Genomic DNA, 16,864 nt, shown 5'->3' with positions numbered 1-16,864 from the left:
CACTGGCTCTTACAAATCACCTGAATTACTCAGTCTGCCACTTTTAATAGAAAGGAGGAAAATGTCACCTTGGCCACTGAGCAACTCACTGAATTTGGCTAAGTGCTCACCAGCTCATAGAGTCATAGAGTCATAGAGATATACAGCATGGAAACAGACCCTTCAGTCCAACCCGTCCATGCCGACCAGATATCCCAACCCAATCTAGTCCCACCTGCCAGCACCCGGCCCACATCCCTCCAAACCCTTCCTATTAATACACCCATCCAAATGCCTCTTAAATGGTGCAATTGTACCAGCCTCCACCACATCCTCTGGCAGCTCATTCCAATTCCTGTACTCAATACTCTGATCAATAAAGGAAAGCATACCAAACGCCTTCTTCGCTATCCTATCTACCTGCGTCTCCACTTTCAAGGAGCTATGAACCTGCACTCCAAGGTCTCTTTGTTCAGCAACACTCCCTAGGACCTTACCATTAAGTGTAAAAGTCCTGCTAAGATTTGCTTTCCCAAAATGCAGCACCTNNNTCTGTATCCAAATGGCTAGTTCTCCCTGTATGCCGTGAGATCTAACCTTGCTAATCAGTCTCCCATGGGGAACCTTGTCAAAATCCTTACTGAAGTCCATATAGATCACATCAACTGCTCTGCCCTCATCAATCTTCTTTGTTACTTCTTCAAAAAACTCAATCAAGTTTGTGAGACATGATTTCCCACACACAAAGCCATGTTGACTATCCCTAATCAGTCCTTGCCTTTCCAAATACATGTACATCCTGTCCCTAGCTGTCAACTAGTAGGGAAATACGGAGGCAGAGAGAGTGAGGACCATGAGAGGGAAGGTGTATAAAGGGGACATGAAAGCAAGGACCTTCCAGTTCTTAACCCCTACATTTCCCCCTTAATCGGAGCTTGACATTCTGCTTTCTATCCCATTGATTGAGTCTTTATGGTTTCCAAAGCCCAGAGGAGATCCACCATGAGCAGCCCCGCAGCCACAGCAATGGAAAAAGCCGTCTGTTCATATCGCTGAAACCACAGCTGGGGAATAGCACTATGCTGAGGGGTTGGCAAAAGAAGAGAAACATTACTCAATTCTCCAAGGGACCGCCTTTGATATTAATAACAATGCCGTTGTTCAATGCCTTTGAAAATATTAATGAAGCATGAACTTTATTTCGAGTCTCATCAACATCTCTGTTGTTGCCTCATCTGGCAAATTGCCATCAATCTTGAGAGGAAGACAAGCTGCTGTGACCAGGCTCCAAGCGAGGTTCTCCCAGGTTATTCTGGTCCTAACACCTCAAATTGTTAGGATATCAGCCTCTCCTCTATATTAACCTGGCTGCTTGGTTGGTCGCATCAAGTTTAATTTACAAATGACCCCCTCCCTTGTGGATACCTTCCTCCCAGGTCAACTGAAATTAACCCAGGCTTTCTTGAGTTAACAAAAGAGTGAGTTTATGAGTTAATAAATGTGAGGAGAAATGGTAATGCAATGCACGTACACACAGATTAGGAATGAGAAGTGAGTCCAAAACAAGTTAAATGTTAAAAGATATACAGGTCAGTCTATATTGGTCATTTATGAAGTGTGGATAGTGGAAATTGATAGCTGAACATTCAATCAGAAGTCTTAGCTTTGCAGGTTAGTTGAAATCCTCTTGTACTTTTTCCATTTGACTGGCTTTCTTGCCAGCTGGCTTCTAACATTCAGAGCTACAGAATCATTTACCTGCAATGCAGGGGTGACTAGTAGGTGGTATTTTGACTGTAAGCTTCATAACAAAGTAGCTCTTGCACATGGGCTACTACACATGAGTACCTCTGTTCACTAGCACACCTTCTTCTACCAGGACACCCAAAACAGGATTGAACTGACTTGTAACCCAGTTCTTGTGTACTCTTGAAAAGAGAAGACAGAAAACATATCTCTCAAGCAGACTGCCATCCTTTTTCTCCCATGATGTTCACAGTCTGAGATAATTCCCAGGAAAATACAATTTAGCTTGTGCTGCATTTCTCCCTTTGAAACTTCCTCGATAGCTCATCAGGTATGTCATTACAGGATCTCTTTTTATCTGGAGACAGCTGCTGAAATTATATCCAGAGACAGTTTTGGGCTGAAACAAAAACAGAAATTGCTGGACAAACTTAGTAGGTCTGGCAGTGTCTGTGGAGAGAAACCCTAGTTAATGTTTTGGGTCCAATGACCTTTCTCAAACACACCTATTCCGTGTTTCTGAAGAAAGGTCACTGGAGCTGAAACGTTAACTGATTTCTCTCCACAGATGCTGCCACACCTACTGAGTTTTTCCAGCAGCTTCTGTTTTTGTTTCAGATTTCCAGCATCAATAGTTCTCTTTTTTTTTTGTCTACAGTTTTGGGCTGTGCGTCCTTTCCTTTAAAAAGCACCTCTGAGAATTAAAGTTTGACATCTCCTAAGGGGATCCAGAGTGATGCTGTGTGATCAGGACACAAACAAAGGGGACAATGTGAAGGAGGGATGATTAACTGTGGGAGCGATTTATGTTGGGGATGAGGGAGTCAGTACAGGGCATTGGGTTCAGCATTATTGTGCCATTTGGTTTGACACACTCAGGTTTCTTGAATCACTGCAGTATGAGTCCTTTACCTTTTCTGGCAGCAGTGCCAGAGAAACTCAGCTCCAGAGAAACTCAGGCTGATCCTCATCCTGTTCTTCCTGCTCCTTGAGAAGACTATTACAAATCTCGACACTTGGTGCATACTGAAGGGAGATTCAAGGCCTGCTCTGTCACCTGAAACCCATCTTCAGCAACTGACCTACTCAATGATCATCTGTGTGCTGATGCGATCCTTGTTATATCCCCCATCTGCAAATCTACTGGATTTTCTCATGAGTCTTCAGAGAGCAGACCTTGTCTCCAAGGACGAACCTCCCCATGCTTGGTGGAGCTTTAAGGACTTGGAGCTGATGAGACAGTCTCAGTGGGGAGGCATCATGGAGGCTCCTGGAACCTCTTCCATGGAACTGCATGAGAACATGTTGGTTGTTAGCAGCCAGCAGGATATTTATGGAGTAGATTCCCTTTGATTGATGAAAGTTACTGGTTGGTCTGAGAGCATCTTGATCACTCTATCCAAGGACTCTCTTGTTCGGATTGACTTCATTGATTGTAAAGTGGATGCAATAGGCAGGGCTAGCAAACATGGCATCGGTCACCGGGAAACTGCACTTGTGCCAAGCAGAATATGGCATCATGAAAATCCTAGAGATGAAGTAATTCTGGGGGGCAGAGGTGAATGAGGACTATAATCGTCACTGTCAGTGGCCACCAACTTGGTCCACTTACCTGCTCTGGCCTACATATGACTCCAGACTGACAGCTACATGGTTGAATCTTATCTGCCCTCTGGGCAATTATGTATGGGCAATGAATGCTGGCCTGGACAGCGATGTCTTCATCCCATGACTCAATAAAAATAACACTTGGGTGGAAGCCTACTCTAGAAAGCTGCAGGTGTCAGCAATGAGCTGCATGGAAATTTTGACCCCTCTGATACACTGTTGTTTCATTACAGCCAGAATGCTGAGCATCTGTCTGCATTCTCTGGAGCAACACTTCTGTTAGCTAAAATTCATCTTCTATCATGTCAAATGGCAAATGGTTAAGTGGACGCTGGCTGCTGCTGCTGGTGCTGTTCCTGAGGTTCCTGGTGCTGCTGGTGTTGTCCCTGAGGTTCCTGGTGCTGCTGGTTTTGTCCCTGAGGTTCCTGGTGCTGCTGGTGTTGTTCCTGAGGTGCTCCTGGTGTTGTTCCTGAGGTTCTTGGTGCTGCTGGTGTTGTCCCTGAGGTTCCTGGTGCTGCTGGTGTTGTCCCTGAGGTTCCTGGTGCTGCTGGTTTGTCCCTGAGGTTCCTGGTGCTGCTGGCTTTGTCCCTGAGGTCCCTGGTGCTGCTGATGTTGTCCCGGATGCTCCTTTTACTGCTGGTGTTGCTGCTTTTATTCCTCTTCATCTACGTTACAGGTCTGTAGTGCAAGTGTTTAAACTGCTCCTATTCAACAACGATGACCCTGGTGAAGTGCAGATCAAAATGAGAAAAATCCGAGGCAGCAGACATGTGAAATCGCTTAGGAACATCTTTCATCTGTGCCAGGAAGCAGCTGTCCTGTTCCAGCAGTTAAAACCTTGCCAGTCTGTGAATATCACGGTCCAGTCTAATCCCACTGAACTCTTATTGACATTAACAAGTTTCAGAAAGATTTGGATGATGAAGCTCCAAAGCTTGGTTCAAATTACATTCGAGCATCTTTTGATGTATTTAATTCGCAGACCCCCATCCCCAAGGAAGTTTGATGGATGTCTTCAAAAGCACACCGGGTAAATCGGGAAGAAATGGAATCATGTCAAGTTTCCAACATGCTGCCGGTTTGGGAAGCTTTAAGCTTTGCTATGGTCTCGTAGCTGCTGCCCCTGCCCTTGCAGGTTAAGGTTCAGTCCTCATCACTTCTAAAACCACTACTTGATACACACATGGGCAGCTGGTTCTTGCATAATCCAGGCAGTACAAGATGAGCCATTGTGTTTCACAGACTATTTCATCATCAGTGTCTTTTCATATAACCTGCAATCCTGTTCTCAGACACATAATTATGGAGCTATTTTTGGGAGTCAGTGACATGTTTTTATTGGAAGTCAATTCCATATATTCATTATTCTGTGGTGAAGAAAAGACTTTTAATCTCTAATTTTGCTTGAAGGTTGCTAATTTTGTATTCAGGATAATGATGCTCTGTGTGTCTACATGAACCAACCTTCAACAATTCAGCATTTTAGTTGTCCCAAATGTATTACTGTTAATTTTCTTCTCAAGCTCCAATAAACCCATTGTAGATCAGAGTAATGAGAGGCGATCTTATTAAAACATGAAAGAGTCTTAGGGGGATTGACAGAGTAGAGGCGGAAAGGTTGTTTCCCCTTGTGGAAGAAACTAGGAGAACGTAAGGACTGCTGATGCTGGAGAGTCAGAGTGATAAAGCGTGGCACTAGAACAAGCACAGCAGGTCAGGATGTATCCAAGGAGCAGGAGAGTTGAGGTTTTGGGCACGACCCTTCTTGAGGATCAAGTGCATAATCTCAGAATAAGGGGGTTGCACAATTAAGGTAGAGATGAGGAGGATTTGTTCCCTCTCAGATGACAGTGAATTAATGGAATTCTTTACCACAGAGGGCTGTCAAGGCTGGGTCAATAAGGATGAGATTCAAGGCTGAGGTAAAGTTTTAATCAGTAAGGGAATCAATGGCTGTGGGGAAAAGGCAGGAAAGTGGAGTTGAGGATGACCAGATCAGCCATGATCTCAGTGGAAGGAGGAGCAGGCTCGAGGGCCGAATAGCCTACAACTGCTCCAACACCTTGTGGTCTTATGGTGCAAGATTGGTTGCATCACAGTCCCATCTTGATTATGTTTCTTGCTCAAGTTTGAATTATCTTCAATACATCGATATCCTTTTGAATATAGACGATATAATGCCACCCAATATTCTGTGTAAGATGTATTAACAAATCATATTGAACTAAAGTTACCAGCTTTTCAGAAAAAAAGACAATATTATTTATATTTTTTCTCAAATTAATTAATTCAGCAGAACCCATGGTTCTTCAAGCAACTAATTCATAAGAATGAAACAAAATCAATGAATCATAATGATGTTATTGTAGAACACACTAGTGGACTGTAATTGACAGGTCACTAAGTGCCTGCGCCCTTCACAAAAGCTTCCTGACCTGTCAACTGTTTTCAGTATTTTATTTTGTTTCTTTATTTAACTTCAAATTTTCAATGTCTGCTACTTTTTTATTTCCATCCTAAAAGGCGACCCTTCAACATTTATTGAGCGAATTTGCTCAATGGAGAACTGTAATACAAAACAGCAGAGAAAAAAGAATGGGGGCGATAAAATGGGCAGCTGGAAAAGCACAGCAGGTCCGACAGCGTCAGAGTAGCAGGCAAGGCGACATTTCGGAACAGGACCCTTTATCAGGTCTGGGGAAGGGGAAGGAAGCTTGGAGATAGGTAGAAGGGGGTGCAGGGCTGGGGCAAAGATACATGGAATGGTGATAGGTAGATGCAGGTGGTGGTCATTGTGATTGGTCAGTGGGAAGGGTGGAGCAGATAGGTGAGAAGGAAGATAGGCAGGTTAGGTCAGGTCAAGGAGATGGGGAGGAGAGGGAGGGCTGGTCATGGGATGAGCTTGAGGATGGGGAGATTTTAAAACTGGTGAACTCTTTGTTGAGGCCATTGGGCTGGAAGCTCCTGAGATGGAAGATGAGGTATTGTTCCTCCAGTTTGCATGTGGCCTCAGTTTGACAGTGGAGAAGGCCCAGGATGGACATGTTGCTGAGGGAGTGGGAGGGGGAGTTGAAATAGCTGGCAACTAGAAGATGAGGTTGATTGGAGCATACAAATCACAGATGCTCTATGACCCAGTCCCCGAGTTTGCACTTGGTCTCCCCGATATAGAGGAGACCACACTGGGAGGAACAGATACAATAGACCAGGTTAGAAGAAACGCAGGTAAATCTTTGCCGGATTTGGAATGATTGTGTGGGGCCTTGGACAGGGATGAGAGGGAAGGTGTAGGGGAAGGTGTTGCACTTTCTGCAGCTGTATGGAAAGGTACTGGGTGTGGAGGAGAGGTTGGTGGGGAGTGTGGAACTGATGAGGGAGTCACGGAGGGAACGATCCCTACAGAAAGCACATGGGGTAGGGAAGGAAATATCTTTTTGGTGGTTGGGTCTTGGCAGGTGGCAAAAATGGCAGAGGATGATGCGTTGGATTTGGAAACTGGTGGGATGGTATGTGAAGACTAGAGGGACTCTATTCTTGTTGTGGTTGGTGGGAGGAGTTTTGAGGGCAGAGATACAGGAAATGGAGTGATGCAGTTGAGGGCATTATTAATGACAGGAGAAGGGAAATTATGGTCCTTGACATAAGAGGATATCTGGGATGTCCTGGAATGGAATCCTTCATCCTGGAAGCAGATGCGGTGGAGGTAGATGTATTAGGAGTCTAGGATTGCATTGTTGCAGGAGGGCAGGTGAGAGGAAGTGTAGTCGAGGTAGCTGTGGGAGTTGGTGGGTTTGAAATGGATGTCGGTGCTAAGTTGGTTACCGGAAATAAATATCCTTACTTAATAAATGAATGTGCCTTGGACCACACTGGCATTGTGAACTCCACTCCAATTCCTGCTGGTATTCCCAGATTCTCTGTGGTCACTCTAAATTCAGCAACCTTTTTACATTTGTACAAAAAAATTAATTTGCCCAAAGCTGTCCCAATCCATAAAGCTGGACTAGACTTACCCCTGGTCAGTACATGATGCTTTTCCACTGATTACATGAACTTTGTGATGTTCATTTGTGGTGTGCTGCCCTTATGGAAATGTTGGGATATGCTCTGGGGAATGTTAACATAATGGTCATGGTTACTGGGTCAATAATTCAGAGGTATGATCTAATGATCCAGTAACATAAATTTAAATCCCATCATAGCCCTAGGGAATTTTCGATTTATTTGATTGAATAAATTTGGAATAAAAAACTGTTACAGATAACAGTAAGCAGAAAACTGCTGATTATCACCAAAAGTAACTAATTTGGTTCAATAATGTCCTTTCTAAAAGAAAGCCAGCCATCCTTACTCAGTCTGGTTTTTTTTCAGTCATCGACAGGAAGCATCACTGGCAGAAACACATTTATTGCCCATCCCTGACTGTCCATGAGAAGGGCGTACCTTCTCTGACAAACTACTGTCGTTTGTTGTAACAGTTTGTTACAGCAGAGTGGTGTGTTAGGTTACTTTACTGGACAATTGAGAATTGAATACATTGCAGCAGTTATACAGTAAGAATGGAACTAGACAGAACTCCCTGCATTGCTGTGGTCTCTGAATTCCAACACGACTAAGGCATACTAAGGTGAAACAATGTATTGTAGACAGAGCTAAGTGATCCCACAACCCCAGCATAGATGTTGAATTGCAAAGCTCTATAATCCTTCCAAATCCAATTATGAAAAACAAACTAGCTTTTATGCTAAAGATTTGAGCTACAAAACTGTTCCTACCGCACAATGGAGAAAATTATCCAGGAATCTTCCGTCCCAAAATATAATTTGGATAAATCCAATCTGACAAAGCCTACTCTCAATCATCCACAAAGTGTCTTGAATAATGCCATCAATATCACTTTCTCAGCAGTTATTCAGATGTGGGTGTACTGTACCTTTAAGAGAGTTAAAAGCTAGCAGAACTACCTGGCAGCATAAATGTCTGAATAAGTTACAATGTAACATGTGGACTAGCAGCTAGGCTAACTGGTTGTCTGGAGACAAAAACATATTTGAACTCGGCCAATCAGTTTGAATCATACCCCCCAGAAATACCAAACTCCAACCAAGTTTGAATTTAGTATATTGACAATCTTAAAAGCTTTGGAGCATATGACTGGGGAAAATTGAACAATTGAGAGGAGAACTGCCATGCCACCAGCATGTAGACTGCCCAAAAAATAGCTCTCTTAAAGACACATTTATCGATCTGTGACCTCTGAAGCAGATTCCCTAAGAAAAGAAGACACACGAAGATGCACATAGAAGATTCGATAGCTTGCAGGTTTTGAAAACTTGAATTTTTGGTAAATCTTAATTGGGGAGTTTTATCGGACGAGTTTTGTGGAAGATAAGATAAAAGGTGGGTGAGCGGAAGGAGTTGTAAATAGCTGTTACGTAATTATTCTCTGTTATACTTTAAGAAATTTAGTTAATTTTTACTTTAAGTAAGTCTTGACCTCTTGAATGTTTCTGTGTTGCTGGTGTAAATTAAGCAGGAGGGTTTACCCCACGTTGTAACAGTTTGGGGGCTCGGGTCTGGGATTTGAACTGGTTTAGACAGATTTGAATAGATTTGGGGTTATGAAAAACCCCAGCAGATTTAAACACTTGCAGGTTAATACTCTAAATCTTTAAATTAAATGTAGGTGAGACAATTTGTTTAATTTTGGTGACCTGTGGTTGACTAAATTAAAAGTGAGAGAAATGGCTCTTAAAATTGCAAAAGAGGTTCTGGGATTTGAAGATGATTCTTAAATTTGCCCAAAAAGTTTAGAAGGAAAGAAAAAGGCCATACTTTTAGAATTAGCAAATAAATTAGATTTGGGTTTAACCAAGGACAAAAGTAAAGCTGAAATTGTAAGGGAGTTATTCAAACACTTAAGTATGTTAGAGAAACAGACAAGTGCAGTAGGGGTAGAAAAACTTAAATTACAATTGAGGAAAATGGAGTTAGAAGATAAACAAAGAGAGAGAAAGAGAGAAAGAAAAAGAGAGAAGAGAGAGAAAGGAAAAAGAGAGAGAGAAGGTTCTTAGCTCAGCATAGAGAGAGAAGAAAGGGAGAGAGAATGAGAGAGAGAAGCGAGAGAAAGACAGAGAATTTGAACTTGAGAAATTGTGACTTAGTCAGCAAATTCAAGTTAACAGGATGGAGATTAAAAGAGAAGGTAATGATATATATAAATATGTCAAAACTCTGCCACATTTTGATGAGAAAGGTGTTGAAGCCTTCTTTATTTCATTTGAAAAATTGGCTCGGCAGATGCAGTGGTCCAAGAATTTATGGATAATGCTAGTTCAGACTAAGCTGGTAAGCAGAGCTAGTGAAGTATTTGCTGCACTGTCAGATGAGGGGTCAAGATATTATGTAGAGGTTAAACAGACTATTTTAAGTGCTTATGAATCGGTACCAGAAGCACATAGCCAGTGGTTCAGAAACACAAAGAAGGAACCAGGTCAGACTTGTGCTGAGTTCGAAAGAATTCAACATAGTCATTTTGATTGATGGGTGCATGCTTTGAAAATAGATAAGAGGAGTTTAAAATCTCACTTCCAGAGGTGGTAAGAATTCACGTGGAAGAACAGAAAGTTCAGGAAGTGAGAAGAGTTAGCAGATGAGTAAATGTTGGTGAATAAGACAAGCTTCCGGCCATAAATTCATTCTGTAGGAATAGAAGTTGGGAGAAGGGGAGATCCTACACTATGAAACTAAGAGTAGAGAGCACTAGTAAAAATTTACCACAGGATTAAAACAAAAGCCAAACAGGGTGGAAAGGAGGTGAAAAGCCTCAGGTGTTTCCACTGTGGTAAAGTGGGACACATAAAGTCACTGTGCTGGTCGTTAAAAAAAGGCGCTGTGGGAAAAGATGTGGTAAAAGAAGCTAAGCAAGTGGCATTAATGAAGATAGGAGAGGAGACCCCAAGAAGAGCCGAGGAGCTGCAGGAGAGTGCACAGCCTCAGCAGGGGCTGAATATGGAGTTAGTCCTGATCTCTATAAAGAATTTGCCTCTGTGGGGAAAGTTTACTCAGAAAGAACAGGGAGAGAAGGACAAGAAGTTAGAATTTTGAGAGATACAGGATCTAACCAGTTGCTGATAGTAAGGGATGAGTGAGTATGCAGTCTTTCTGATCTGTTACCTGTGAGTGTGGTAATTTGTACGATAGATGGACAGAAATTTAGCATTCCCCTATGTAAGATTGGGTTAGAATGCCAACTCAAGATTGGGGAAGTCAGGAATTCGGTTTGTTCTTGGGAATGATTTGGCAGGATCCAAGGTGGGAGTGACATCCCTTGTTATGGAGAAGCCCAAGGAAGACCAAGGAACTGAGGGATTAAAACAGAAATATCCTGGTATTTTCCCAGACTGTGTGGTAACCAGATCCCACTATCATAAGTCATAGCACGAAGCAAAAAGTAAAGAGAAAGATGAAGGAGTTGAGCTTCAGTTAGTAGATATCTTTAAGAGAGTTAAAAGCTAGCAGAACTACCTGACAGCACCAAGTGTTCTGAATAAAATACAATGTAATGTGGGCCAGCAGATGGTTGCCTGGAGACAAAAAACAAATTTGAATTAGGCCTATTAGTTTAAATTAAAGCCCCCAAAAAACCAAACTCCAATCAAGCTTGAATTTAGTATTTTGACAATCTTAAAAGCTTTGGGGAATAAGACTGTGGAAAATTGAACAGTTGGGAGGAGAACTGCCACACCACCAGCATGTAGAGACTGCCCAAACAATAGCTCTCTTAAAAGCACCTTTATTGATCCGTGACCTCTGAACCATAATCCCTAAGAAAAGAAGACACACGAAGATCCACATAGAAGATTCGACAGATAGCAGGTTTTGAAACCTTGAATTTTTGATAAATCTTAATCAGCGTTTTTATTAGACGCACATTATAGAAGTTAAGATAAAGGATAGGTTAGAGGAAGGAGGTGTAAACAGTTGTTAGTTAATAATTCTCTGTTATACTTTAAGAAATAAAGTTGTTAAATTTTACTTTAAATGGGTCTTGGCCTCTCGAATTTTCACAGATTACTGCACGGGATAAATCTTTTCTGTGTTGGTGGTTTAAATAAGCAGGAGGGTTTACCCCATGTCGTAACAGAGCTTCTCATCAATACGTCACCAAGACCTTTGACAGCATTATTGTGTCAGTCCAAACATGGACAAAAGAACAGAATACCAGAGCCAAGGGGAGAGTGGTAGTTAGAGAAGTTAAGGCAAAACTTGCCTGAGTATCTGATCAAGAAGCCGTGGTAATATTGAGGTCAATGGAAAGTGGGGGAAAACTCTGGTATCATATTGAGCACAAGCACTGCAGTTGTTGGAGGACCTTCATCTCAATCCCAAGACATCACTGCAGAGTTCTTCAGGGTAATGTTTTAAGCCCAAACATTTTCATTTGTTCTATCAATATCCTTCCCTCAATCATACGGCCAGAAATATGGTCCATTCTGCCCTTAAAGCCATTAAATAAGATCATCGTTTAAATTTTTGTTCCAAATTCCACATTGCCTTTTACCCTGATAACATTTAATTCCCTTGCCTAACAAGAATCTATCCCAATTTGACTTAAAAATATTCAATGACCCCATCCCCATTGCCTTTCAAGGCAGACAGTTCGAAAGTCTTTGAGAAAGAAAAAAAGTCCTCTCATCTCTAATGTGAAAAGGAAACCCACAATTTTAATGTATAATGGTTTTGGACTGACCCACAATGAATACATTCTTTTCCTGCCCACCTTGTCAAGACTAATCAGGATCTTATACACTTCAATGAAGTCACCTATCACTCTTCTAAATTCTAGGGGGAATGACTTTCCATCAGATAAGCAATGCTTTCCAGATATCAATCTGGTAAATTTTCTCTGATCTGGGCGACTTAATTTCCTACCTCCTTTGTATCCTTCGCAGTTTTAGTTATTGTGCATTTGATACCCTCATCTATATCATTGATGTAGTCATAGAGTCATAGAGGTGTACAGCATGGAAACTGACCCTTCAATCCAACTCGTCCATGCCGACTAGATATCCTAAATTAATCTAGTCCCATTTGCCAGCACTTGGCCCATACCCCTCTAAAGCTTTCCTATTCATATACCCATCCAGATGCCTTTTAAATATTGTAATGTACCAGCCTCCATCACTTCATCTGGCAGCTCATTCCATACATGCACCACTCTCTGTATGAAAACATTGCCCCTTAGGTCACTTTTAAATCTTTCCTCTCTCACCCTAAACCTATGCCCTCTAGTTCTGGACTCCCCCACTCTGGGGAAAAGACCTCATATTTTTACCCTATCCATGCTCCTTATTATTTTGTAAACCTCTATGAGGTCACCCCTCAGCCCCTGATGCTCCAGGGAAAACAGCCCCACGTATTCAGCCTCTCCCTATAGCTCAAGTCCTCCAATCCTGGCAACATCCTTGTAAATCCTTTCTGAACCCTTTCAAGTTTCACAACACACTTCCAATAGGAGGGCGACCAGAATTGCTCACAAAAGTAGCCTAACCAATGTCTTATGCAATCGCAACATGATCTCCCAAATCCTATACTCAATGTTCTACCAATAAAGGAAAGCATCAATTGCAAAGAGTTGACAACCCGGCACAGACCGTTGAAAGACACTATGTGTCACATCCTGCCAAAATGAAAATGCTGATCAATCCCCTGGAAATGGTGGGTTAGGTACTAGGAGTTTAAAGGAAGTAATTGTAGAGATATTGGATTCGCTGATAGTAATTTTCGTAGAATTCTTAGATTCTGGCAAAGTTCCAAAGGATTACAAAAATGCCAATGTAACACACAAAAAGTGAGGGAGATAAAAAGGCCACTACTTAGTTTATCATCTGTCATTGGGAAAATGTTTGAGTCTAAAGGATGTAATAGCAGTGCATTTAGAAATGCACAATACAACCAGCAGAATCAGCACAACTTCATGAAGGGGAAATCATGTCTGACAAATCCATTTGAATTCTTTGAGAAGGTAACAAGCAGCACAGATAAAGGGGATCCAATAAATGCAATATTTTTGAATTCACAAAAGACATCTGAGAAATTAATGCAGAAAAGACTGCTCAGCAGGAAAAGAGCTCATGATGCTGGAGATAGTATATTGGCATGCATGGAGCAACAGCTAATTGATAGAGGGGTGTATTTTTTTGCTGGCAACCTGTAACTAGTGGAGTGCTACATGGCTCAGTGCTGGGGCTCCAAATTATTTACAACAAGTATCAATGACTTGGATAATGGAAATGAATGAATTATCACTAAAGTATTGGTGGCAATCCAGAGAAGGCTAACTGTGTTGATTCTGGATATAAAGGGATTTCATATGGGAGAGGTTGCATAGGTTGAGATTGTACTCATTGAAGTTTAAAAGAATGAGAGTTGACCTTACTGAAGCATGTAAGATTCTTATGGGCATTGATAGGGTAGATGAGGATGGTTTGTTCCTCATTGTGTGAGAGTCTAGGGCCATGGTGCATTATCCCAGAATAAAGAGTGACCATTTAACACAGAAATGAGGAAGATCTTTGTCTTGCAGAGAGTAATGAATCTGTGGAGTTCCTTACTGCAGAGGGCTGCTGAGGTTGTTTTGTTTAGTGTATTCAACGCAGACATAGTTAGATTTTTATTCTGTAAAGAATCAAAGGTTATGGGGAAAGGCAGGAAAGCGGATTTGAAGTTTATCATATTAGCCATGATTTGTTTTGCATGCTATGGTCTTATTGTGAACAAGATATTTTTGTCCATTGGCTAGTTCATATGTTTTCTGCCAGCTAGCTAATCTTCTATCCATGCTACTATGTTACCACCTATATCTCAACTCCTACTTTGCAAAATAACATTTTATGTGGAACCTTGTCAAATGCCTTCTGGAAATCCAAGTACACTACAAGAATCTGCTCCCCTTTATCCACAGTACATATTAATCCTTCAAACGATTCCAATAAATTGGTTAAATGGGATTTTCCTTTACAAAATTATGCTGATACTTCCAAATTATCAAGTCACTTTATAATCTCCTTATTGATCAATTCTAACACTTTCCCACAACAGCTGTCAAGCTCACCACCCATAATTTCCTGGTTTATGCCTCATTTTCTTCTCTAACAGAAGGGTTTATTTGCTACATTCCAGTCTAACGGAACCTTTCTAGAATATACCAAATTTTGGAAAATTGACAACACATCAACTATTCCTTTACCATCTCATCAGTGGATCAGGACCTGGTGATCTTATCAACTTGTAATTTCATGAGTTGTTCAGTATAGCTTCCTCAGGTATTCCCCAACTGGAAACTCTGGATGAATCAGGGCATACAGAACCTGCTAAAAACCAGGTGCGAAGCCTTCAGATCAGGAGACCAACCCAAATATAAGGAATCCAAGTATGATCTTCGCAGAGCCACTAAGACAGCCAAGGACAATAATGATCCAAACTAGAGACCCAGACACCCGGCAACTATGGCAAGGACTGAATGACATCACAGGTTCTAAAAAGAGACAGTGTAAGATAGCACAATGGCACATCCCTCCCAAATCGTCTCAACGCCTTCTGTGCTTGCTTTGAGCAGACTTTTGGCAGAGAGGTAACACCTATTCCGACAAGTCCTGATGAACTTATCCCAACAGTCACTGCATCAGAGGTCAGATCAGTTTCCTTCATGTGAATCCAAGAATAGCTGTGGGACCAGATGGAGTACCAGGCCATACGCTTAGAGCATGAGCAGAACAACTGGCAGAGGTCTTCTCGGACATCTTCAACCTCTCCCTGCAGCAGGCCACTGTCCCTGCCTGTTTCAAGAGGGCCAGCATCATCCCTGTGCCTAAGAAGGCTCACGCAGCATGTCTCCGACTACCGTCCAGTGGTCCTAACTTCGGTGGTCATGAAGTGCTTTGAAAGGCTGGTCATGGCATTAATCAACTCCAGCCTCCTCACTACTCTTGACCCACTGCAATTTGCCTATTGGACCAACAGATCCACGTCAGATGCCATATCACTTGTCCTTCACTCCTCCCCAGAACATCTTGACACCAAACACAGGTATGTAAAAATGCTACTCATTGACCACAATTCAGCCTTCAACACAATTATCCCCAATTACTAAACATAGTGATCTTGGACTAAGCCCTGCTTTCTGCAACTGGTTCCTCAGTTTCCTGACCCACAGGCCACAATCAGTGAAGATTGGGGACAATATTTCATCCTCACTAACACTCAACACTGGAGCCCCCCAAGGGTGCATACTCAGCCCCCTACTGTACTCACTGGATACCCTTGACTGCGTCGTCAAATACCAGAGTAATGCCATTCACAAATTCGCTGCTGACACCACCATTGTTGGTCGAATCTCTGACGGTGATGAAACAGACTATAGACGGGAGGTGGAAGACCAGGAAAAATGGTGCACTGAGAACAATCTAGTTCTCAATGCCAGCAAAACCAAGGAAGTCATTGTTGACTTTTGGCGGGATATTACTCATGCCCCCCTACACATTAACAGGAGAGAGGTGGAACGAGTGGAAAGTGTCAAGCTCCTGGGAGTAGTCATCTAAAACAAGCTTTCTTGGACTCTTCATGTGGACGCACTGGTTACAAAAGCCCAACAATGTCTCTTCTTCCTCAGGCAGCTGAGAAAACTTGGCATGATTGTGAATACCCTTGCCAACTTTTATAGGTGAGGCAGCATCCGAGGAGCAGGAAAATCAACATTTCAGGTAAAAGCAAATTCCTGATGAAGGGCTTTTGTCCAAAATGTTGATTTTCCTGCTCCTTGGATGCTGCCTGACCTGTTGTGCTTTTCCAGCACCATTATAATCTTGACTCTAATCTCTAGTATCTGCAGTACCCACTTGGGCCTAACTTTTGTAGATGTGTCATCGAGAGCATTCTGTCTGGGTGTATCACTACATGGTATGGCAACTGTACCATTCAAGATCGGAGACGGTAACAGAGAGTGGTGAACTCGGCCCAGACAATCACAAAGGCCAACCTTCCATCTATAGAATTCATCTACCAGGCCCGCTGTCAAGGAAAGGCTGTCAGCATTCTCAAAGATCCATCCCACCCTGGCCATGTTTTTCTACAACCTCTACCATCAGGGAGAAATTACCAAAAACTGAACACACGCACCAGCCGGTTTCGCAACAGTTTCTACCCAACTGTTGTTAGAATACTGAATGGCCTCTCAAACTCTTAACATTCGCCTGTAGCTGTGTTTTGATTTTTGCCACTGTTTACCTATTATTTACTTATCTATGCTATTTAACTATGTGATCTGCCTGTATTGCTCACAAGACAAAGTTTTTCACTGTGCCTCGGTACATGTGACAATAAATTCAATTTAATTCAATTCAATTCAATTCAGTGCTTGCAATTTAACCAATTCAAAGCATTGCCTTGAGAAGACTGAAAGGACATGTACCCACATTGGGTCAGTTTTAACTAACAAAATAGGTGATAGTCATTCTCAGGTTCAATTCTC

The 16,864-nt window shown here is 42.1% G+C and overlaps 1 protein-coding gene across 1 annotated transcript in view; it reads right to left on the bottom strand.

The window, feature by feature from the left end:
* The window catches only part of jcada (junctional cadherin 5 associated a), a 233,742-nt gene that overhangs the window by 194,962 nt on the left and 21,916 nt on the right, over positions 1-16,864 (bottom strand). The gene's annotated exons all lie outside the window — the stretch shown is intronic.

Source organism: Chiloscyllium plagiosum, chromosome 5, assembly GCF_004010195.1.
Source record: "Chiloscyllium plagiosum isolate BGI_BamShark_2017 chromosome 5, ASM401019v2, whole genome shotgun sequence".
NCBI classification, from domain to species: domain Eukaryota; kingdom Metazoa; phylum Chordata; class Chondrichthyes; order Orectolobiformes; family Hemiscylliidae; genus Chiloscyllium; species Chiloscyllium plagiosum.
Note: the sequence above shows the minus strand (reverse complement) of the source record. Positions and strands in the feature narration are given on the sequence as shown.